The following is a 23030-nucleotide window of genomic DNA, read 5'->3' as shown; positions in this document are numbered from 1 at the left end:
GGTGAGTTTGTTCCTGGAGTTTTCTCCGTATCAGCAGGGAGGCTGTAACTAGATGATCTTGAAGTCCTTTCTTGCCCTAACTGTTCTACGACTATTTGCCCACCATTTGCTCTAGACACCTTAGTGATAATAAGTACTACCTTACAAAATGAGTTTGCATTCCCACCAGCTTCTCCCTTTGTTCTGACAGCAGCAGCCACTGCGTCTGTCAGCCTCTAGCATCCTCAGCAGTTGGAGCTGCTAATTTTTCAGTCACTACAGTAAGTCGTCAGTGATTATTTTCAGACAACGCTCAAATATGCGTATTAGGTAATTAAATTTGCAGTAAGTGTCACTCCGCTTTGCTAATATTAAACATGCAACCCTTTCCCTGTCCTTCTGTATTAAGCCTTTTCTAAAGTATATGTGAATAACTATTTTTTTCCAGCTGTTCTAGATCAACACTTTCTACATCACAGCTCAGTAAGTAAAAAGCACTTGCCTTATTTATACTCTATACAAAAGAAATGTAGCAGCATCTTCAGAAGTCAATTATATTCGGGTGTAGTAGTCCAGTTTCTAAAATCACTTTTCTCCTTTACTGAGGGGATTGAAGGCACGGAGTCCGATTGCTGGTCAAAGACCTTTTTACTTTAGATTACATGGTTTATATATGTTTTTGATCATATCCACGCACTTAAAGCTACAATACACTTGGTTAGTTGCTGCTGTCCACGAGCATAATCTAAAATTATAATTGATTAGTCTGCTTTTTCGACACTATCCTTTCGACCTTCTCCTCACTTCTCAGTTCCTTCTTCTACTTCTCATTTTCATCCCCTTTTATTCTGCTTCTTTTGTTCCACTTTTCTTGCTTGATGTTAGTTCCCCACAGAGCTGAAATTGCAGAGTCTGGCTCAAAGTTAATTCCCCAAAGAATTAAGGTCGCTCAGCATCCTCTGACCACGTTCAAATGCCTCTTCTCCTACATCTCCCCTTTTTGTTTTTCTAAAAACATCACTTGGTTTACCATGTTTTCTGACGTTCGCTGTAGGCAACTCAATAAACATGGAACAATCAGTAAGATACAAATAACAATGAATAGCATTATAAGACCTCCTTTGATCAATGAAACAAACCATGTCCCAAGTCCTAGAGAGTTAAGACAATTTCCTAATCCAAAAAATCCATCATTTACCTGTAACTTTGTTACTCCTTTTTTCAGTTCCTGAATAGTTTTATGAATAGATTCCGAAAAGTCTGACAAATTCATGCAGCACATACCCTCAAAATCTTTACAGCCATGGCCTTGTGCTAATAATAAGAAGTCTATGGCAGCCCTGTTTTGCAAAGAGGCAACTTAGCAAATGTTTCAGGTCTGGTTACAATGTTTTTTGATGGTTGATGTGACAAAAATTGGCACTCGAGAATTTTCAATTTCTCCTTATCAGATTCAACCAATTGCATGATTAATCCTACTGGCTGGAAATCATTACTGACAACCAAAAACTCAATAGGAACTCCATTCATCACACGATGTGCCTGTCTCTCACTTAATGCGGCTTCTACCATTGCTATTGCTCGTTTTGCTGCTGGTGTTAATTGTCTGGGTGCATTGAAGTCTGTGTCACCCTTCAACAATTCAACAATGGTTCTAAAGTTTTGCTGTCAATTCCCAATAATGTTTGAATCCAACTGATATTCCCTAACAAGACTTGCACATCATTAAGTGTATGGATATTGACCTTGATGGCTAATTTCCTGAGGTTCAATGGTATGATCTAAGATTTTCCAACCCAAATATTTCCATGGTGTGGTATCCTGAACCTTTTCAGGGGCAATTTGCAATTTATGTTGTTGCAACACTGAACACAATTCTTGTTTAACAGCTTCTAGGTTACTTTCCCAGCCACCAGTATATCATCCATATAACGATACACTAATAATTGGGGGTGTCTTTCCCAAAATGGACGCAGTGCTACATCAACATAACCTTGACATATTGTTGGTGAATTTTTCATGCCTTGTGGCAATACCACCCATTGATATCTCTGCATGGGTCCTTGTTTGTTTGTTACAACGTGCTTCTAACTCTTCAAATACCAAAGACGACCGAGAGAATTTCCTCAGACGCATTGACACGAACCGGAGACACGTGGCTGACTTTAAAATTCACCACTGATTGCGAATTATCTACATAATTTTAAACTTTCCTTATTTGACAGACTTTAAAAGTAGGAAGGTATATTCTTATTTTGAGTCATAAATAAAAAACCGAGCGTGGTTTTCACTGTAGGTCAGTTTTTAATTTCATTCATTTTGACAATTCTGGCAGTAGCTGTTCAGAAACATTCCAAACCACAATAAGCAGCGCTGGAGGTCAGGACTGCGGTGCGTTTGCAGAGCTGTGTGCGAAGAGGAGCATCCTGACTGTGCTGTGCGTGGCCATGCGCACCGAACGGGCCGGCTACCGTGAGCCGCAGGACCCGGCATGCTCTCTGCTGGCACTGGGCACTTGGGTAAGTTCATTTGGGAAACTGTTAGCAGGGCATCTGCACTGTAATGCTGATGTTTCGGGATCTTACTTCCTAGCTTTGATTACCCATACCAGTACCATCTAGTTCTCTGGGTTTTCTGCAGAAGCAGAGAAGAGAAGGCTGCGTGGAGACCTCATAGCAGCCTTCCAGTATCTGAAGGGGGCCTATAGGGATGCTGGGGAGGGACTCTTCATTAGGGACTGTAGTGACAGGACAAGGGGTAACGGGTTAAAACTGAAACAGGGGAAGTTTAGATTGGATCTAAGGAGGAAATTCTTTCCTGTGAGGGTGGTGAGGCTGGAATGGGTTGCCCAGGGAGGTTGTGAATGCTCCATCCCTGGCAGTGTTCAAGACCAGGCTGGACAAGGCCTTGGGTGCCATGGTTTAGTGTGAGGTGTCCCTGCCCATGGCAGGGGGGTTGGAACTGGATGATCTTAAGGTCCTTTCCAACCATAATTATTCTATGATTCTATAATTACTGCCTATAATTAGAGCCCCATTCTTGCCTCATAGTGCCCAATTATACCTCCATAGAGCCCCATTATATCCCCATAGAACCCCATTGTAGCATCATACAACCCATTCTAGCACCACAGAACCCCATTATTGCCTCATTGAGCCCAATTATTGACTCAAAACCCCCATTATAGCCTCATAGAGCCCCATTATGGCCTCATAATGCCCCATTATAGCCCCATAGAGCCCCATTATACCGCCATAGAACGCCATTATTGCATCATAGAGCCCCATTATAACCCGATCGAACACTTTTACTGTTTAATAGACCCCATTATTGCCTCATAGTGCCCCATTATTGCCTCAGAGAGCCCCATTATTGCGTCACAGAGCATCATTATTGCATCACAGAGCCCCATTATTGTGTCACAGAGCTCCATTGTTGCATTATACTGCCCCATTATAACCCCATAGAGCCTCATTATTGCCGCATAGAGCCCCATTATTGCGTCATAGATCCTCATTATTGTGTCATAGAGCCCCATTATTGCCTCATAGAGCCCACTATAACCCCATAGAGCCCCATTATTGCCTCATAGAGCCCAATTGACTCATAGAGCCCCATTATTGCGTCATAGTGCCCCATTATTGCCTCATAGAGCCCCATTATTGCATCATAGAGTCCCATTATTGCATCATAGAGACCTATTATTGCATCATAGAGACACATTATTGCATCATAGAGCCATATTGTTGCGTCAGAGTGCCCCATTATAACCCCATAGAGCCCCCTTATTCCCTCATAGAGACCCATTATTGCATCATAGAGCCCCATTATTGCATCATAGAGCCCCATTATTGCCTCACAGAGCCCAATTATTGCCTCACAGAGCCCAATTATTGCCTCACAGAGCCCAATTATTGCTTCACACAGCGCCATTATTGCCTCATAGAGACCCATTATTGCCTCAGAGAGCCCCATTATTGCGTCACAGAGCCCCATTATTGCGTCACAGAGCTCCATTATTGCATTATACTGCCCCATTATAACCCCATAGAGCCTCATTATTGCCTCATAGAGCCCCATTATTGCGTCATAGATCCCCATTATTGCCTCAGAGAGCCCCATTATTGCCTCAGAGAGCCCCACTATTGCATCACAGAGCATCATTATTGCATCACAGAGCCCCATTATTGTGTCACAGAGCTCCATTGTTGCATTATACTGCCCCATTATAACCCCATAGAGCCCCCTTATTGCCTCATAGAGACCCATTATTGCCTCATAGAGACCCATTATTGCATCATTGAGCCCCATTATTGCCTCATAGAGCCCAATTATTGAGTCATAGAATCCCATTATTGCGTCATAGTGTCCCATTATTGCCTCATAGAGCCCCATTATTGCATCATAGAGCCATATTATTGCGTCAGAGTGCCCCATTATAACCCCATAGAGCCCCCTTATTGCCTCATCGAGACCCATTATTGCATCATAGAGCCCCATTATGGCCTCACAGAGCCCAATTATTGCCTCACACAGCGCCATTATTGCCTCATATAGCCCCATTATTGCGTCACAGAGCCCCATTATTTCCTCTTAGAGCCCCATTATTGCGTCATAGAGCCCTATTATTGCGTCATAGAGCCTCATTATTACTTCATAGAGCCCCATTATTGCCTCATAGAGATCCATTATTGCCTCATAGAGCCCCATTATTGCATCATACAGCCCGTTATAGCCTCATAGAACCTCATTATTGCCTCATAGATCCCCATTATTGCCTCATAGAGCCCCATTATAGCTTCATAGAGCCCCACTGTTGCCTCATAGACCCCATTATAACCTCACAGAGCCCCATTATTGCGTCATAGTGCCCCATTATTGCATCTTACAGCCCTATTATAGCCCCACAGAACCTCATTATTGCCTTAGAGCCCCATTATAGCCTCATAGAGCCCCATTGTTGCCTCATAGATCCCCATTATAGCCTCATAGAGCCCCATTATAGCCCCATAGAGCCCCATTATTGCCTCATAGAGCCCCATTATACCCCCATAGAGCCCCATTAGTGCCACATAAACCCCATTATAGTCTCACAGAGCTCCATTATTGCCTCATAGACCCCATTATAGCCTCATAGAGCCCCATTATTGTGTCATTATAGCCCCATTATTCCCCCATAGAGCCCCATTATTGCCTCATAGAACCCCATATTGCCTCATAGAGCCCCATTATAGCCCCATAGAACCCCATTATTATTATTTGATGAGAAAATGAACATGAGCCTGCAGTGTGCGCTTGCAGCTTAGAAAGCCAACCGTTTCCTGGGCTGCACCGAAAGGAGCGTGACCAGCAGGTCAAAGGAGGTGATCCTGCTCCTGTGAGACCTCACCTGGAGCATTGTGTGCAGTTCTGGTGTCCTCAATATAAAAAAGACATGGAACTGTTGGAACAAGACCAGAGGAGGCCACGAGGATGCTCAGGGGCTGGAGCACCTCCCGTATGAAGACAGGCTGAGGAAGTTGGGGCTGTTCAGCCTGGAGAAGAGAAGGCTGCGTGGAGACCTCATAGCAGCTTCCAGTATCTGAAGGGGGCCTATGGGGATGCTGGAGAGGGACTCTTCATTGGGGACAGTAGTGACAGGACAAGGGGTAACGGGTTAAAACTTAAATAGGGGAAGTTTAGATTGGATCTAAGGAGGAAATTCTTTCCTGTGAGGGTGGTGAGGCACTGGAATGGGTTGCCCAGGGAGGTTGTGAATGCTCCATCCCTGGCAGTGTTCAAGACCAGGTTGGACGAGGCCTTGGGTGATATGGTTTAGTGTGAGGTGTCCCTGCCCATGGCAGGGGTTTGGAACTGGATGATCTTAAGGTCCTTTCCAACCCTAATTATTCTATGATTCTATGATTGATTGAATGATGGGGTTGATTGAAGGATATGGTTGATTGAAGGATGGGGTTGATTGGTGATGGTGGTTGATTGAAGGATGGGGTTGATTGAAGACGTTTTGATTGAACAATGGTGTTGATTTGCGACTGGGGTTGATTGAAGGATGGGGTTGATTGAAGGGTGGGGTTGATTGAAGGATGGGGTTGACTGAAGAATGGGGTTGATTGAAGGATGGGGCTGATTGAATAATGGGGTTGATTGAAGGATGGGGTTGATTGGCCACTGGGGTTGATTGAAGATTGGGGTTAATTGAAGGATGGGGTTGATTAAGGGATGGGGTTGATTAAAGGTGGAGTTGATTGAAGGATGGGTTTGATTTGTGACTGGGTTTGAGTGATGTATGGGGTTGTAAATGATTAACTTCAAGGATGTTAGGCTTTGTTAGCAACTATTATGATGATGATGGCTTGACTTGATTTGGGAGGGGCTCTACCCATGCTTACTACAAATGCGCTGATGACTAAAAAGCCAAGGAGCAGTGGGTTTTTTAGGTGAGGCACAGCATGCGCAGAACTGGCCCCGTCCTTTACGCCTGATGTTTGTCTGCCAGGGCCTAGCGAACTTGGACGGTGACAGCAAAGTCCTCCGGTCGCAGGCTTGGTTAGAGTGTCCTTTTCTGAGATGGATGGCCTTACAGGGCCCAACGAGCTCCGTCTGCCCGGTTTGAAGTTAGAGCTGTCCTTCTCCTAGGATGGTTGCCCAAGGCTGGTGAACCCATCCTGCCATGGACACACTTTGTCTGCCCCTTCAGTTGAGACCGGTCTGGAATGGGAGACCCTACGGGAAGCATGAGCCACCACCAGCGTAGCTCCCAACCTCACTGGGGCATGCAGGCTCTTCCCCCACCACAGGGGGGTGTCCATGAAAGAGATAACCCCAGTATACCCCATTATACCCCATTATAACCGCATTATAATCCATTATAACCCCATTATCCCCCAATATACCCTATTATACCCCATCATAACCACATTACAACCCCATTATAAGCCATATACCCCATTGTAACCCCTTTATACCCCATTATAACACAACATCTGTTGAGCCCAGATGGAGCTGGATTGGGATGGTTGGAGGCGGACCGGGCCTGGATGGGGCCGAATGGCATTGGGATGGAGCTGAATAGGGTTGGGATAGGGATGAATCATATTGGGATGGAGATGAATGGGATTGGAATCGGACTGCACTTGGTCCAAATGGAGCCGAATGGGATCAGGATAGGGATGAATGGGATCGGGATGGGACTGAATTGGATCTGAATAGAGCCAAACGGGATTGGGATGTGGCTGAACTGGGTCCAAAAGGAGCGGAACTGGATCGGGATGGGACCGAATGGGATTGGGATGGAGAGGAATAGGATTGTGATGGGAGTGAACCAGATTGGGATGGAGCTGAATTGGGTCCAAATGGAGCGGAACGGGATCGGAATGGGACTGAACTGGGTCTGAATGGAGCCGAGTGGGATTGGAATGGGATCAAACTGGGTCATTCCGGAGCTGTGGATCATGCCAGAACACTGGATCCTGTTGGAACATGAACGGATCCTGATGGAGCCGAACCGGATCATGGCGCGATATTGGATCATTCCAGAGCATTGCACCACGATGGAGCCAAACTGGATCATCCTGGATTCCCGGATCATTCTGGAGCCATGGATCATCCCAAAGCTCTGGATCCCTGGATCATTCTGGAACCTTGGATCATTCCGGAACCTTGGATCATTCTGGATGCCTGGATCATTCCGGATCCTTGAATCATCCCGGATCCCTGGATCATCCCAGAACACTGGGAACACAATGCCGGAGCTGCACCAAGCTCTCTGGGAGCATGGAATCATCCCAAAGCACCGGCTTGTGCTGCAGCTACCCCTCATTCCAGAGCCTTGGATCATCTGGGAGCACGGGATCCCATTGGCATCACAGCTTCTGGTGCTTGGGAGCAGATCCTATGGGATCTGCATCCAGATCCGGATGCTCCACACATGGACACAGATCCAGGTCTGAATCCGGTTGTAGGGGGGAGTGCAGACACGGAATTCCATGGGGCTGGAAGAGCAGAACTGGGCTCCAGGAGGGGGGGCTCTGGGGTGGGGGGGAGAGACACCATTGCCCACCATTGTCTCCATTGACCCTATTGGCCCCCTTTGCCCCCCATTATCCCCATTACCCCATTGCCCATTACATCCAATGCTCCCCATTACCCCCATTGCCCCTGTTACCCAATTACCCATTATCCCCCCATTACCCATTACGCCATTGCCACCCGTTACCCCCATTCCCAACTCACTTCCCACTGCTCCGCACTGGATCCAAAGATGGGGCTGGGGATGCCCCGGTCCCGCCGCGCATCCGGTTGCGGCCCCCATTGAGGCTCCAGGGGCCGCCGGTTCGAGCCCCGAGCTCCCGGGTTCGAGCCCCGGTGCCCCCGGAGCAGCGGCGAGAGCCGGAGGGGGAAGCCCCGGTGCCCCCCCCACGGAGCAGCGCCCCCAGCACCGAGCGGCGCCGCTCCCGTAGCAGCACCGGGGCCCGGTGCAACAGCGCCCCCAAGCGGGCGGCCAGGACCCGCGCTATGGGGTGTTGGGGGGCGGGCACTGGGACCCCCAAGTTATGGGGCGGGGTCTGGAAGTCCCCTATGGAGCCCCCCAAGTTATGGGGCGAGGTCTGGGTCTCCCCTATGGAGCCGCCCAAGTTATGGGGCACCCCCTCTGTGCCCCCCTCAAAGTTATGGGGCACCCCTATAGTGCGGGGGGTGCCGAGGCCCCGCCCCACGTGACCCGAGGTGACCTGGAGGGCGAAGAGCCCGCGGGGGTGGGGCAGGAGGCGGTGCTGGGTGATGACCACGTGACGCGGGGGGAGGGGGAGGGGGCTGCGGGGGGCGCGCGCAGGGGCAGGATCGGGCCCGGGACCCGGCCCCGCCCCTCCGCCCATCCCCCCCGCGCCCGCCCCAGTTTGGTCCCGTCCGGTTCCCGCCAATTTCGCCCATCATGGCGGAGCTGGAGCTGTGAAGATCAAAGGGAACCTGCTGTGGTATCCGCTGCACCCCAAAGTGGGGAGGGGGACCCCCAAGCTCATTGGGGAGCCTCCAAAACCCCTCAGGACCCCCCCAAACCCCTTTGCCTGTTAGGACCCCCCCAAAATTCCATTGGGACCCCAACAACCCCCCAGAACCCCCCAATTCCCCCTTGTGGCCCCCCCCCCAACCCCTTTTCTTCTCCCAGATCCATGCACAGGAGCCCAAATTCCTTTAGGTCCCCTCCAAATCCCATTGGGATCCCCAGGAACCCCCAGTTCCCTCCCATGATCCTCCCCGACCCCCCCCCAACCCTTCCTTTAACCCCCCCCAGGTTTCCTCCTTAACTCGGGGCTCAGGTACCAGCACCTCAAGGAGATTCAGGTTTGGGGGGCGGGGTGGGGAGCATTAAGAGGGTTTTGGGGGGGCTCTGTGGGGTTTTGAGGGGTCCCACAAAGACCAAAACACCCCCCTGCACCCCAAAATCATGCCCCCTGCACCCTAAAACCACCCCCATGCATCCCAGAAGCCCCACGGCACCTCAACCCCCCCTCTGCACCCCAAACCACACCTCTGCACCCAAATCTACCCCCACTGCACCCCAAAACAACCCCTCTGCACCCCAAAACCACCCTATGGATTCCCCCATGCACCCAAAACCCTCTCAAGGACCCCCCCCGAATACATCCTGCAGCCCGGTTTCCCCCCCTGCAACCCAAAACTGCCCTGGGCCCTCCCCCATGATCTTTTCCTCCCCACTCCTGAACCCCAGAACCCTTTAGGGACCCCCTCTATACTTTAAACCCCCCTGGGTTTCCTTCTGAAGTGGGTGCTGGGCTCATAGGGGTCCTTAAAGCCCCCCCACACTCTCCCTAAACCCAGTACTGACACCTTTTGGGGTGCCCCCGACCCCTCCATGGTCCCTGCAGCCCTTTTGGGGTCCCCCAAATGGGATCTGGACCTCTTTGGGCCCCCCAGACTCCCCTCAACGTTTGGCTTTGAGCCCCCCCCTTGCCCCCCAGGTTGATGCTGGAGGCCACGGGGCTCTCAGGGGCTCGGGGGACCCAGATCCAGCAGGGCCCAGAGCTATGGGGCAGCCCCATGGACTCCCCAGAAACTGCCCTGGGGCCACTGAGGAGGCAGCTGCAGGAGGGGAAGCAGCGGCTGGTGGGTGCCAACGGGGGAATATGGGGATTTGGGGGGGTCCTGATGGGCTTGGGGGGGTCTGGGAAGTGGAATTTGATGGTTATGGGGAGGGGTTGGGGTCCCTAAAGGGTCCCAGCGCCGATTTTTGGGAGGGATGAGGGATATGTGGGGGTCCTGGAGGGGGATTTTGGGGTGGTTTGGGCTGGATTTGGGGTATTTTAGGCTGGTTTGGTCTGGTTTTGGGGTGCTGACGTGCCACCCCCCCAGTGCAAAGGGCCGTGTCCCTGTTCTCCCTCATGGAACCGGTGCTGAGCCCTGACCCCCCCTACCCCCAGAGAGGCCGCGGGGGTCGCCCCCCCCATCAGGTACAGGGACCCGCCTATATGGAGACCCCCCCCATGTCCCCCTTGTATGTGGGGCTGGGACCCCCACATGTGGGTCTGGGATCCCCCCCCAATATGGGGACGCCCCAGTGCACCCCCCCATTCCCCTTTGCCCCCCCACACCCCCCCCCCCCCCAGCCTTGGACCTACCCCAGAAGGTGTCGCAGCTCGAGGCCAGGCTAAAGCAGCTCCACAGCGACCTCCAGAAGGTTCCATTTTGGGGGGGTTGGGGTGATTTGGGGATGTTTTGGGTTCTCACTGGGTGCCACCCATAGGAGAAGCAGGACAAGGTGGCCTTGGGGTTGTTAGGGAGTGTTCTGGCAGTGGTTTTGGGTGTTTTGGGGTGGTTTTCACCGGTTTTCTGCCTGTTTTGGGGCTCTGACCCCGTGTCCCATAGGAGAAACAGGACAAGGTGATTTTGGGGTTGTTTTAGGGTGGTTTGGGGGTGGCTTTGAATGGTTTGGGGTTGTTTTTGTCCTGTTCTAGGCCTGTTTTGGGGCTCTGACCCTGTGTCCCACAGGAGAAGCAGGACAAGGTGGTTTTCAGGTTGTTTGGGGGTGTTTTGGGGCTGGCTTGCGGTTCTGACCCTGTATCCCATAGGAGAATCAGGGCAAGGTGGTTTTGGAGTGGTTTTCTCCTGTTTTGGTTTTTTTTTGGGGTCTTTTTGAGGGCTTTGACCCTGTATCCCATAGGAGAAGCAGGATAATGTGGTTTTGATGTGGTTTGGGGGTGTGGTTTGGGAGTGGTTTTGTGTGTTTTAGGTTGTTTTTGTCCTGTTTTGGGGCTGTTTTGGGGATTTTGGACTGGTTTTGTCCTGTTTTGAAGCTGTTTTTGGGCTCTGACGGTGTATCCCATAGCAGAAGCAGGACAAGGTAGTTTTGGGCTGTTTTGGTTTGGTTTTGGCCTGTTTTGAGTCTGTTTAGGGGCTCTGTCCCTGTATCCCACAGGAAAAGCAGGACAAGATAATTTTGGGGTGGTTTTGGCCTGTTTTGGGGGTTCTTTTGGGTGTTTTGGCCTGCTTTTGGCTTGGTTTTGTCCTGTTTTGTGGCTGTTTTGGGGCTCTGACCCTGTATCCCATAGGAGAAGCAGGAGAAAGTGATTTTGGGGTAGTTTTAGGGTGGTTTGGCCTTGTTTTTGCCTGGTTTTGGCCTGTTTTGGGGCTATTTTGGGTCTGTTTTGGGGCTCTGACCCTGTGTCCCTTAGGAGAAGGAGGACAAGGGGGTTTTGGGGTGGTTTGGCATGGTTTCTGGTTTGCTTTGGGTGTTTTGGTCTGGTTTTCACCTGTTTTTGGTCTGTTTTGGGGCTATTTTGGGCCTCTTACCCTGTATCACATAGGAGAAGCAGGACAAGGTGGTTTTCGGGTGTTTTGGGTGGTTTTTGTCCTGTTTTAGGGCTGTTTTGGGGCTCTGACCCTGTGTCCCATAGGAGAGGTAGGACAAGGTTGCCTTGGGGTGGTTTTTGAGGTGTTTTGGGTCTGTTTTGGGTCTGTTTTGGGGCTCTGATCCTGTATCCCACAGCAGAAGCAGTTCAAGGTGGTTTTGGGTTGTTTTTTTCCTGTTTTGGGGCTCTGACCTGTGTCCCATAGGAGAAGCAGGACAAGGTGATTTTTGGGTGTTTTGGCCTGTTTTGGGGGTTGTTTTGGGTGTTTTGGCCTGCTTTTGGCTTGTTTTTGTCCTGTTTTGGGGATGTTTTGGGGGTCTGACCCTGTATGCCATAGGAGAAGCAGGACAAGGTTTTTTTGTGTGTGGTTTTGGCCTGTTTTTGTCCTTTTTTTGGCCTGTTTTGGGGCTCTGAGCCTGTATCCCACAGGAGAAGCAGGACAAGGTGTTTTTCTGGTGGTTTTAGGGTGGTTTGGGGTTTTTTTGGGGGTGGTTTTGAATAGTTTTTTGTTGTTTTTGTACTTTTTTGAGCTTGTTTTGGGGTTCTGAACTTGTGTCCCACAGGAGAAACAGGACAAGGTGGTTCTGGGGTGGTTCTGGGGTGGTTTTCTCCAGTTTTGGGGCTCTGACCTGTGTCCCATTGGAGAAGCAGGACAAGGGGATTTTGGGGTGGTTTTGTCCCATTTTGGGGGTTGTTTGGGGTGTTTTGGCCTGCTTTTCTCCTGTTTTTGTCCTGTTTTGGGGCTCTGACCCTGTATCCCATAGGAGAAGCAGGACAAGGTGGTTTTGGGGTGGTTTGGTGGTGTTTTGGGGGTTTTGGAGTGATTTGGCCTTTTGGGGGCTGTTTGGGAGCTCTGACCCTGTATCCCGTAGCAGAAGCAGTTCAGGGTGGTTTTTGGCTGGTTTTGCGGGTGGTTTCGGTTTGTTTTTGGCCTGTTTTGGGTGCTTTTGGGGACTCTGACCCTGTATCCTACAGCAGAATCGGGAAAAGGTGGTTTTGGGGTGGTTTTGGGGTGGTTTGGGGGGTTTTGGATGTTTTGGTGTTCTTTTGTCCTGTTCGGGGGCTCTGACGCTGTGTCCCAAAGGAGAAGCAGGATAAGGTGTTTTTGGGGTGGCTTTGGCCTGTTTTGGGGCTGTTTTGGGGTCTGACCTATCTCACAGGAGAAGCAGGACAAGGTGGTTTTGGGTTGGGTTTGGGGTGGTTTTAGGTGGTTTTGGGGTGTTTTGGGGCTCTGACCCTATATTGCATAGCAGAAGTAGGAAGGGTGGTTTGGGCCTGGATTTGGGGGTGGTTTTGGTTTTTTGTCCTGTTTTGAGGCTGTTTTGGGGCTCTGACACTGTATCGCATTGGAGAAGTAGGACAAGGTGGCCTTAGGGTGGTTTTGGAGTGTTTTGGGTGTGTTTTGGGGCTCTGACCCTGTATCAAAGAGGAGAAGTAGGACAAGGTGGTTTTGGGGTAATTTTCACCTGGTTTTGGGATGTTTCCGGGCTGTTTTGGGTCTATGACCCTGTATCCTACAAGAGAAGCAGGACAAGGGCGTTTTGGGGTGTTTGGGGCATTTTTTGTGGCTGGTTTTGGGTGTTTTGGTGTGTTTTTGTCCTGTTTTGGGACTCTGACCCTGTATCCCACAGGAGAAGCAGGACGAGGTGGTTTTGGCGTTGTTTTGGGGTGGTTTGGGGGTGGTTTTGTTTGTTTTGGGGTGTTTTGGGTCTGTTTTGAGGCTCTGATGCTGTATTCCGTAGGAGAAGCAGGACAAGGTGGTTTTCGGGTCGTCCTGAGGTTTTTTTGGGGTGTTTTTGTCCTGTTTTGGGGCTATTTTGGGGCTCTGACCCTTTATCCCTCGGAGAAGCAGGACAAGGTGGTTTTCTGGGGTGGTTTTATTCTGTTTTTGTCCTGTTTTGGGGCTCTGACCCTGTATCCCTAGGAGAAGCAATACAGGGACATTCTGGGGTCGTTTCGGGGTGTTTTTGTCCTGGTTTTGGGCTGTTTCAGGGCTGTTTTTGATCTCTGACATTTGTCCCATAGGAGAAGCAGGACAAGATGGTTTTGGGGTGGTTTTTGGGTGTTTTGGGGGTGTTCCTGGCCTGTTTTTGTCCTGTTTTGTGTCTGTTTTGGGGCTCTGACCCTCTATCTCATAGGAGAAGCAGGGCAAAATTGTTTTAGGGTGTTTTGGGCGTGTTTTGTGGTGGTTTTGTCCTGTTTTGGGGTTGGTTTGGGGCTCTGACGTTGTATCGCACAGGAGAAGCAGGACAAGGTGGTTTTGGGGGTGTTTTTTGGGTGTTTTGGGGGTGTTTCTGGCCTGTTTTGTCCTGTTTTGTGTCTGTTTTGGGGCTCTGACCCTGTATCCTAAAGGAGAAGCAGGACAAGGTCATTTTGGGCCGTTTTTTGGGTGGTTTGGGGCTGTTTTTGTCAAGTTTTTTGGCTCTGGCCCTGTATCCCCTAGGAGAAGCAGGACAGGATGGTTTCGGGGTCATTTGGTTGTAATTTGTGGGTGGTTTGGGGGTGTTTTTGTCCTGTTTTGGGGCTGTTTTTCGTCTCTGAGCTGCGTCCCATAGGAGAAGCAGGACAAGGTGATTTTTGGGGTGGTTTTAGGGTGTTTTGGGGGTTGTTTTGGTTGTTTTGGCCTAGTTTTAGCCTGTTTTTGTCTTGTTTTGAGGCTGTTTTGGGGCTCAGACCGTGAATGCCATAGGAGAAGCTGGAGAAGTTGTTTTTGGGGTGGTTTTGTTTTTTTTCGGGGCTGTTTTGGGGTGGTTTTTCGTTGTTTTTTGCCTGTTTTGGGGCTCTGACCCTGTATCCCATAGAAGAAGTAGGACAAGGCGGTTTTGGCCTCTTTTTTGGGGTGGTTTTTGGGCTGTTTTGTGTCTTTTTGGGGGCTCTGACCCTGTATCCCACAGGAGAAGCAGGACAAGGTGGTTTTGGTGGTGGTTTGGGGGTGGTTTTGGGGACTTTTGGGGTGTTTTTGTCGTTTTTGTGGACTGTTTTGGGGCTCTGAGCCTGTATCCCATAAGAGAAGCAGGACATGTTGGTTTTGGGGTGGTTTGGGGGTCGCTTGGTGGTGCTTTGTGGGTGTTTTTGCCCTGTTTTGGCCTGATCTGGCTCTCTTTTGGGGCTCCTAACCTGTATCCCACAGGAGAAGCAGCACAAGGTGGTTTGGGGGGTTGTTTTGGGGGTGTTTTGCATTGTTTTTGCCCTGTTTTTGTCCTGTTTTGGGGCTCTGACCCTGTATCCCATAGGAGAAGCAGGGCAAGGTGAATAATTATTCTGAATAATCCTGAAAGATGCAGCAAGGCCGTGAGAGGCCCGAGGAAGCCTGAACAAGCAAGAGAAGAAGAAGCTGGAATTCACTGAGGTAATGAGAACTGTGGACTGTTGGCAAGCTTTGGAGGTCAAGTTCTCACACCTGTGCTTAACCAATTCTATGTTAGTTACAAAGGGTCTTTGAGACATGTCTCCAATCATAATATGCCAAATCAAGACACGTATCCAATCATAATATGCCAAATCACTGTAAGTGCATGTAAGAAATAGTATATAAGGAGTTACGGCTTTGTAAAAAATGGCTTTTGTCTGATCATATTGATCTCTGACTGAGTCCATGTGTTTTCTGCGGCACAGAGTTATGGGGGGGGGAAGGAGGCAGCAGGCGGGCACTAGGACCCTGATTCCGGCGCTAGAGGGGGCGGGCACTGGGACCGGCTCCTGACAGGGAGGAGGCAGCGGGCGGGCACTAGGACCCCGATACCGGAGCTATATAGTGCTGAGGGTGCTGGGGGTTCTGTGGGTGCTGGGGTTTCTATAGGTGCTGGGCTGACTGGGTGCACTGGAGCTGTTGTGGTTGCTGGCAGTGGTGGGGGTGGTATGGGTGCAATGCATGCTATGGGTGCTGGGGGCTCTATGGGTGCTGGGGGTGCACTGGGTGCTGTGAGCCCTGGCCCCAGTCCCTGCTCCAGGCACTGGGGACCCCAGTGCTGGCATCTGGGAGAGGTCCAAAGAGTGCTGGGATGGGTGTTGGGAGCTGGGATGGATACAACCTTGAAGCTTGTGAGGTCCTAAGGGAAGATCCCAAGCCTGGAAGCAGGATGCTCCAGCTGGATGCCGGGATGAAGTGGGATGCTCCAGCTGGATGCAGGGATGAAGCAGAACCATGGAAGTTTGGGTTCTTCTTCATCATTTGGGTGTGGAGAGGAGCCTTCAGCACGGATTGGAGCCATAGGACAAGGGGTGATGGGTTCCAACTGGAACAGCGAAGTTCAGGTTGGAGATAAGGAAGTGAGGGTGCTGGGACACTGGGATGGGTGGGATGGAGAAGAAGGGATGGGCTTGGAGCAACCTGGTCTAATGGAAGCTGTCCCACCTGCCTCTTCATGCCATGCTTTAATGGTGGGGCAATGATTGGACTTGATGCTCCTGAAAGTCTTTCACAAACTGGTTGATTCCCTGATTCCCAGCTCCCGCTTCCCACTGTTCCCTGCCCTCCATCCCTCATCCCCATCCCTGCGCACGGACCAGAAGAAGAGGTGGGCACGCAAAGCATCCTCTCTATGGGAAAATAAGGCAACTGTATTGAAGCTGAAGCCAACTTCAAGCGACGCCGCTCCTCAAGGCTTCTTCCCCCTTAGAGCCTGCAGCAGCTCCTGCACCCGACTGACAAATTCCACGAGCACCCGGTATGGGAAGGAGCAGATGTCACCGGTGCTCGAGGCCGTCGGAGCCGGCATCGTCTGCTGGATGGGCGTATGCGAGCCGTGCTGGTGGCTCCATGTCGGGGGCGTCGCGGAGGCTCCCACGGAGTGGAACGTCCCCAGCTGGTGGAGGATCCACTCATGGAAGTGCCTTGTTGAGGTGTAGACCCCCGGTTGCTTGGCCCTGGCGCAGCCGCGGCCCCAGCTCGTCAGCCCCACAACCCAGAAAAAGTTGGCATGGTTGTCCCGGCACATGAGGGGACCGCCACTGTCACCCTATGGAGGAGAAACAGAGAGGGGATGAGGATGGGGATGGGTGGCCATGGCAACGCCTGAGGGGACCACCGCTGCTACCCTTTGGAGGAGAACGGGAGAGGATGGGGAGGGGTGGCCATGGCAACGCAGAGGGGACAACTGCTGCCACCCTATGGAGGAGAACGGGAGAGGATGAGGATGGGGATAGGTCGCCATGGCAAAGCAGAGGGGACGACTGCTGCCACCCTATGGAGGAGAACGGGAGAGGATGAGGATGGGGATGGGTCGCTATGGCAATGCCGGAGGGGACCACTGCTGTTACCCTATGTGGATGGAAGGGTTCTCCTTCATCATTTGGGTGTGGAGAGGGACCTTCAGCATGGATTGGAGCCATAGGACGAGGGGTGATGGGTTCCCACTGGAACGAGGGACTATGGGTTGGAGATAAGGAGAAATTGTTCCCTATGAGGGCGGTGGGACACTGGGATGGGTTGGATGGAGAAGGATGGATGGGGCTTGGAGCAACCTGGTCTAATGGAAGGCATCCTTGCCCCTTGCTTAGAACTGGATGCTTTAAGCTCCTTCCCAACCTAACCCATTCCATGAATCCATGCTCACGACATGGTTTAGTGGTGGAATCTCAATGCTCTTAAAGCTCCAACCTCTATGGTCCCTGCGCAGGGATGATGGAGCAGGAGCTGGATGCGCTTCCAAAGCTGGGATAAAGGGGGATGCAGAGCAAGGCCCTGCAGATGGGAGAGGAGAAGGGAGCCCCAGTGGCACATCCTTACCTGGCAGGTGTCGATGCCACCCTGCGGGTACCCAGCACACAGGTTGTGGCTCTTGATGGCCCCTCGGTACCATAGGCTGCTGTTGCAGACCTTGGCATCGATGAGGCGGACCTTGGCCTCCTGCAGGGCAGATGGGGACGATGCCCCTGCTGTGGGGACACAAAGGGGGTCAGGACTGGGGGGAGAAGGAACGGATATGGGGGTATTTGGTGCTGAAAAGATCAATGGGAGCCATCAACACCGCCCCATGGCATGGGCTGCATCCCCTTTGTTCTGCATCCTCAACATAAGGAGGACATGGAGGGACCTTCAGCGATGGGACAAGGGGTGATGGGTTCCAACTGAACCAGGGATGCTCAAGTTGGAGAGAAGGAAGTGGTGGGAGACTGGGATGGGTTGCATGGAGAAGGTCGGGATGCTCCATCCCCAGTCGGAGCAACATCCAATAGACCTGGATGAGCTTTACCCTCCCTTCCATCCCGTTCCATGAATCCATGACCCGGCTTCCCAAGGCCAACGGGGCCGTCGGGCACTCACTTCTGGCCTCCCTCGCGCCCCATCCGCTGATGAAGCACTCGGAGAGCTGGGACACGCTGAGCGTTGCATCGGGCAGGCAGGCGAGCTGCACGTGGTACCCGCACTGCACCGGCTGGTCCAGCTCCACCAAGGCAATGTCGAAGCCGCCGGAGACGTTAGTGTAATATTCATGGACCACGACCCTCTGGATCCAACGTTTCTGGGTCTCGGAATTGGCCCAAGCCAGGTCTGTGATTCCGACCATCACGTACCAATCCGTGGTGAAGCTGGGAGGGAGCGGAAGAGCAGGGATTGGAGCCATAGGACAAGGGGTGATGGGTTCTGACTGGGAATTGCAGGTTGGAGATAAGGAAGGGATTCCCTATGAGGGCACTGGGATGGGATGGATGGAGAAGGTTTGGATGCTCCATCCCTGGTAGTGCTCAAGGCCAGCTTGGAGCAAGCTGCTCTATGGAAGGCATCCCTGCCCATGGCAAGGGCTTGGAACTGGATGATCCCAAGCTCCTTTCCCACCCAACCCATTCCATGATCCATTCCATCCCATCCCATCCCATTCTATGGAGGGGTGGGAAGGAGCCACATTCCTGCTGCTGCCCAAAGGAAAGCACTGCCCCAGCTCGCCTTAGGCTCAAGGGCTGTCAAGCTGGAAGCAGCCTTCTCCTGAGCGCTCCTCCAAGTGCATCCAGGATGGGGAAGGGGACAGGATGGGAGCTGCTCCTTGGCTATTCCCTATGGCTGGAATCCCTTCTCCCCCTTACTTTTGCCCGACGAAGCAGTGATCGGCCGTGAGGACCCATTGCGGGGTGATGAGGGACCCCCCACAGATGTGCGAGAAGCCGGTGGCCGTGGGGAACTGGATGCTGACCATCCATGGCCAGGCGCCCTGGTGCGCATCCACGCCTCCGACGATGCGCGACACCCCATAGGAATCAGCCATGGGACGGGTACCGCAGGTCCCTCTGGAAGCAGAAGCCCAACACCGGATGGTTAGGGATGAAGGGCGGGCATCATCCCGCCCCACTGGGTGACGCAGGGACAAGGGACCCTATGGGGTGCCCCATAGCTGTGCTGTGCCACCGCATGGGGTGATGGCGAGGAAGCGGGGCTCTCCCAGTCCCACCACCCCACTGATGTGACCATGGTTGGGAGCAGCAGCATCTCCCTATGGAATACCAGGAGCCCCGGAGCCTGGTGCCACTCACCCACAGCTGTCCCAGGAGCCATGCACCAGCCAGGCCAATGCCAGCAGGATGAAGACATGGAGCAAAGCCATCGCTGTCATCACCGCTGAGGGTGACCCCAAGGTGCCACCAAGGTGCTGCCACCACCACTGAGGGTGACACCAAGGAGCTGCCACCAAGGAGCTGCCACCAAGGAGCTGCCACCAAGGAGCTGCTACCAGCGGGCTGCAACCAAGGAGCTGCCACCAAGGAGCTGCCACCAAGGAGCTGCCACCAAGGAGCTGCCACCACCACTGCGCCCAAAGCGCAACTGCCCCAGGGATACGGGTGCTGCATACAGGTCCCTTGGTGCTGCGGCTGATGTCATAGAGAGGCAGGTTTCATGGGGGGGGGGGGGGGGGGCATGGGGGATTCCATGGGGGTTCCATGGGGAGATGGAGGGGGTCTGATGGGCTTGGAATGATCTGAATCCCTATGGGATGCTCTGGAGCTCTGTGGGATGCAAAAATTGGAAGCAAATGGGGGGCACCCAAAGAGGGATGGGGGGCACCCAAAGATGGATGGGGGCACGCCAAAGGGCAATGGAAGCAGATGGGGGCACCCAAAGGCTCAAACAAGCACATGGGAGCCCACCAAAAGGACCAGGAAGGTGCCCAAGGAACTGCAAGGATGAGGGATGCAGGGGGCAGAAGCAGCATCCCCATGGAGCAAGGTCCCTGGTGAGGATTTATCCCACATAGATCCCAAAACCACCACTGTTTGCCCCTCAAAAGCACCCAAAATCCTGGGATTTGGTGGGCAAGGAGTGGTGAAGGGGTTGTCCTTATATCCCAGAGCCTGGAAGCGGGATCTGGCAGCAGGAGCCTCCGTGCAGGCCCGGATCCAAGGACATGGCTGCTGCCCCAGAAGCAGCTTCCCAGCTTCTTCTTTGGGCCAAAAACAGGTGGAATGGGGCCCAGGTTCTTGTTAAAAGCCACTTGGGGGCGTGGGGGGGAGTTCAAATGGTGCCAAATCCAGGGAATTTGCCCAGGAGGGGGAGGGGGAGGATGGGGAAAAGAAGGGATTGGAAAGGGATTGGTGCAGAAGAAATGGGGTTTGTGTGGTATTCCTGGAAGTGGGCATGGTTGAATGGGGCTTGGAGCATCCCGCTCCATGGAAGGTGTCCTTGCCCATGGCAGGGGTTGGAGCTGGATGAGCTTTAAGGTGCCTTCAACCCAACCCATTCCGTGATTCCATGACTCCATGATCCCACACCTCTGTGCTGCAGTGTGAATGTTCCCTGGTGTAGGGACCTTAGGGAGGAGCTGGTGGCACAAGGGAGCTCCAGAGCATGCCACAAGCAGAGCATCCCATAGGGATTCACAGCATCCCACAAGCAGAGCATCCCACAGGTGTTCAGAGCATCCCACAAGCAGGGCATCTATCTTGGGTTCAGCAGCAGCAGTCATTTTTTCTCCCTCTTGGTACCTGGTGCAGGCTGAGTTTTTGACTTTCAGCCTGGGAACAGCGCTGATAACACCGATGCTTTTCGTTGCTGCTCAAACGTTCAGTCTGACCGAGGACTTTGTGAGCCTCATGCTCTGCCATGGAGGGAGGAGGAAGGGAAGCCGGGAGGAAGCAGAGACAGGACACCTGACCCAAACCAGCCAAAGAGGTATTCCATAGCACAGCACGTCATGCCCGGGAGGTAACAGGGAGTTACCCAGAAGGGCACTCACTGCTCGGTCGGCGGGTGGTATTGTATTCTCTTCCCTTGTTATTTCCCTTATTGTTATTGGTGTAGCAGCAGTGGTTTGTGTTACACCTTAGTTACTGGGCTGTTCTTATCCAACCCGGGGGAGGTACATTCTTTCCATTCTCCTCCCCATCCCTCCAGGAGCGGGGGCAAGGTAAGAAGGGGGGGGGGGGGGGGGGGAGGTGAGCGAGCGAGACTGCGTGGCTGACTGGGTTTTAAACCACGACTAAAGTTGAGATTGCGATTGCATGGGAACCTAGATACTCCTCTACCACACAACAGCAACATTTCACAGAGTAAACTTAGGCAAGAAGCTAACTCCACACACAAAAATTACCTTCAGCAACCAAATTGCTGTCATCCATCAGGTCCTGCTTTGTTCCTCATCTGCACAGAGCTGTTTCAGGTCTCGGTTTCCTCCTGATTTGTTAGGCTAGTCGGCCACAGCACATTGTTTTAGCACTAATGCATACCTTGAATGCAGTACCTGTTGAAATAAAAGCCACTAATTGTCCTATTTTATAAGAGACAGCTGAATATTGTTTTCAGAAACCTTAAAGAATCTTCAGCTTACCTAAAAATTGTGGTTTACTTTAATCTGTATCCGAATAATAAGCTTGTACCTTAAAGCAGAATCCATGGTTTGTTGGTGCTCCAGAAATCTTTTTGCCTGTCAAAGACATGTACGTATCACTAAGGCTGAATTCACAGAAAAACTGCAGATGCCTTGGCTCCTAAAAAGAAGAGCAATGTACTATAGTTAGACTATTTTTAGCCAGCCCCTCCAGATAAGAAAATCAGGAGATGTAGTGGTTATCCTGGTCCAAAATAGTCTTAACATACTGTACGTTTAACTCCGACATTGTGAAATCTAGAAAGAGACAACTCAGCAGCAATTTCATAATGCAGAGAAAAACCACATCAAACTAGTCAAAGAGCTCATTCTGCCAGAGAGGGAGAAAAACCGAAGTACAAGTGATGACACTTCTGGGAAAGCATCCGCTAAATTCAAGCCACAATAATATTACAGGAGGAGTCACGTTTTGAGAGCTGTATGCATTTCAAACATCAAAATAAAAGGTACTTTCATAACCTGAAAACTGTCCACTTCTCTTTCTAACCATTATCTCCATCCTCTAAGATGAACCAAGCTAAGGAAGAAAACAAAAGAGGTTTGCTGAAGGATACAAAAGCAGCTCAAGGATTACTCTGGCAGTTAGCACAGAAAATTCAGAACAAGAAAAATCTTTAAGTGCTTTACGTAAAAGGTGTCTCAACTCCAGTGTATCCTGTTTAACATTATCAGGTTTCAAGAACCGCCACCAAAAAGTTGAAGTAGTAAAATGGAAAACTGTACAGTGACAGAACGTGAGAACTCGCAAAATCTTCCTGTAAAATCCCTTTATACACAGGGGTTTTTTATTTTACATCATGAAGTAAGACAACCCCTTTTCAAAGCACCTACTTCCACTTCAGCATTTTAACTACCAGCTGAAAATTGATTTTAAAAGAGTACGCTGTTAACTGACTGGAAAAATATTGATCAGAATGAAGCAAAGTTAGGCAAAAGGAAATTACTCTAAGACAATACTTTTCCAATTTTATATCGCTCTACATTTTATCCAGAATAAATATTTTTCTTCCTTTTTATCGGTGGAAGTTGAAATTCAATTTTTTCTTATTAGAACAGATTTTAAATACATACACCTTTGCTCTAACTTCGTTATGTTATTATGTTCTCCCTTTTTTATTTTCCCTTACCTTAGATGTACCTTTAGTGGAAAAATAAAGGCCAGATCTTCTCAAAAGAAAGTACAGTTCTGTCCGGGATTTTTCCCCCTGCTCCTTTGCATGCAAATAACTGTGAATCTCAGGGGATGTGCTGGAGCTTAGGAACATCTGAAAGAAAACATCAGATATGCATTTCTCCTTCCACCTGAAACCAGCTTTCTATTTCACTAACATACTCAGACAGAACTAAGGGGAATAAACCCCTAAATCCAGTA

General features: G+C 51.2%; 1 long non-coding RNA gene across 1 annotated transcript in view; it reads right to left on the bottom strand.

Annotated features, from left to right (window-relative positions):
- The window catches only part of LOC133263625 (uncharacterized), a 341489-nt gene that overhangs the window by 242014 nt on the left and 76445 nt on the right, over nt 1-23030 (bottom strand). The gene's annotated exons all lie outside the window — the stretch shown is intronic.

The sequence above is a fragment of the Pezoporus flaviventris genome, unplaced genomic scaffold (genome assembly GCF_033815535.1).
Source record: "Pezoporus flaviventris isolate CSIRO_AGI_PZ_B2104156 unplaced genomic scaffold, CSIRO_AGI_Pfla_v1 ptg000383l, whole genome shotgun sequence".
In the NCBI taxonomy this organism is placed as follows: Eukaryota; Metazoa; Chordata; class Aves; order Psittaciformes; family Psittacidae; genus Pezoporus; species Pezoporus flaviventris.
The sequence above is the reverse complement of the archived record's forward strand: the minus strand, read 5'-3'. Positions and strand labels throughout refer to the sequence as shown.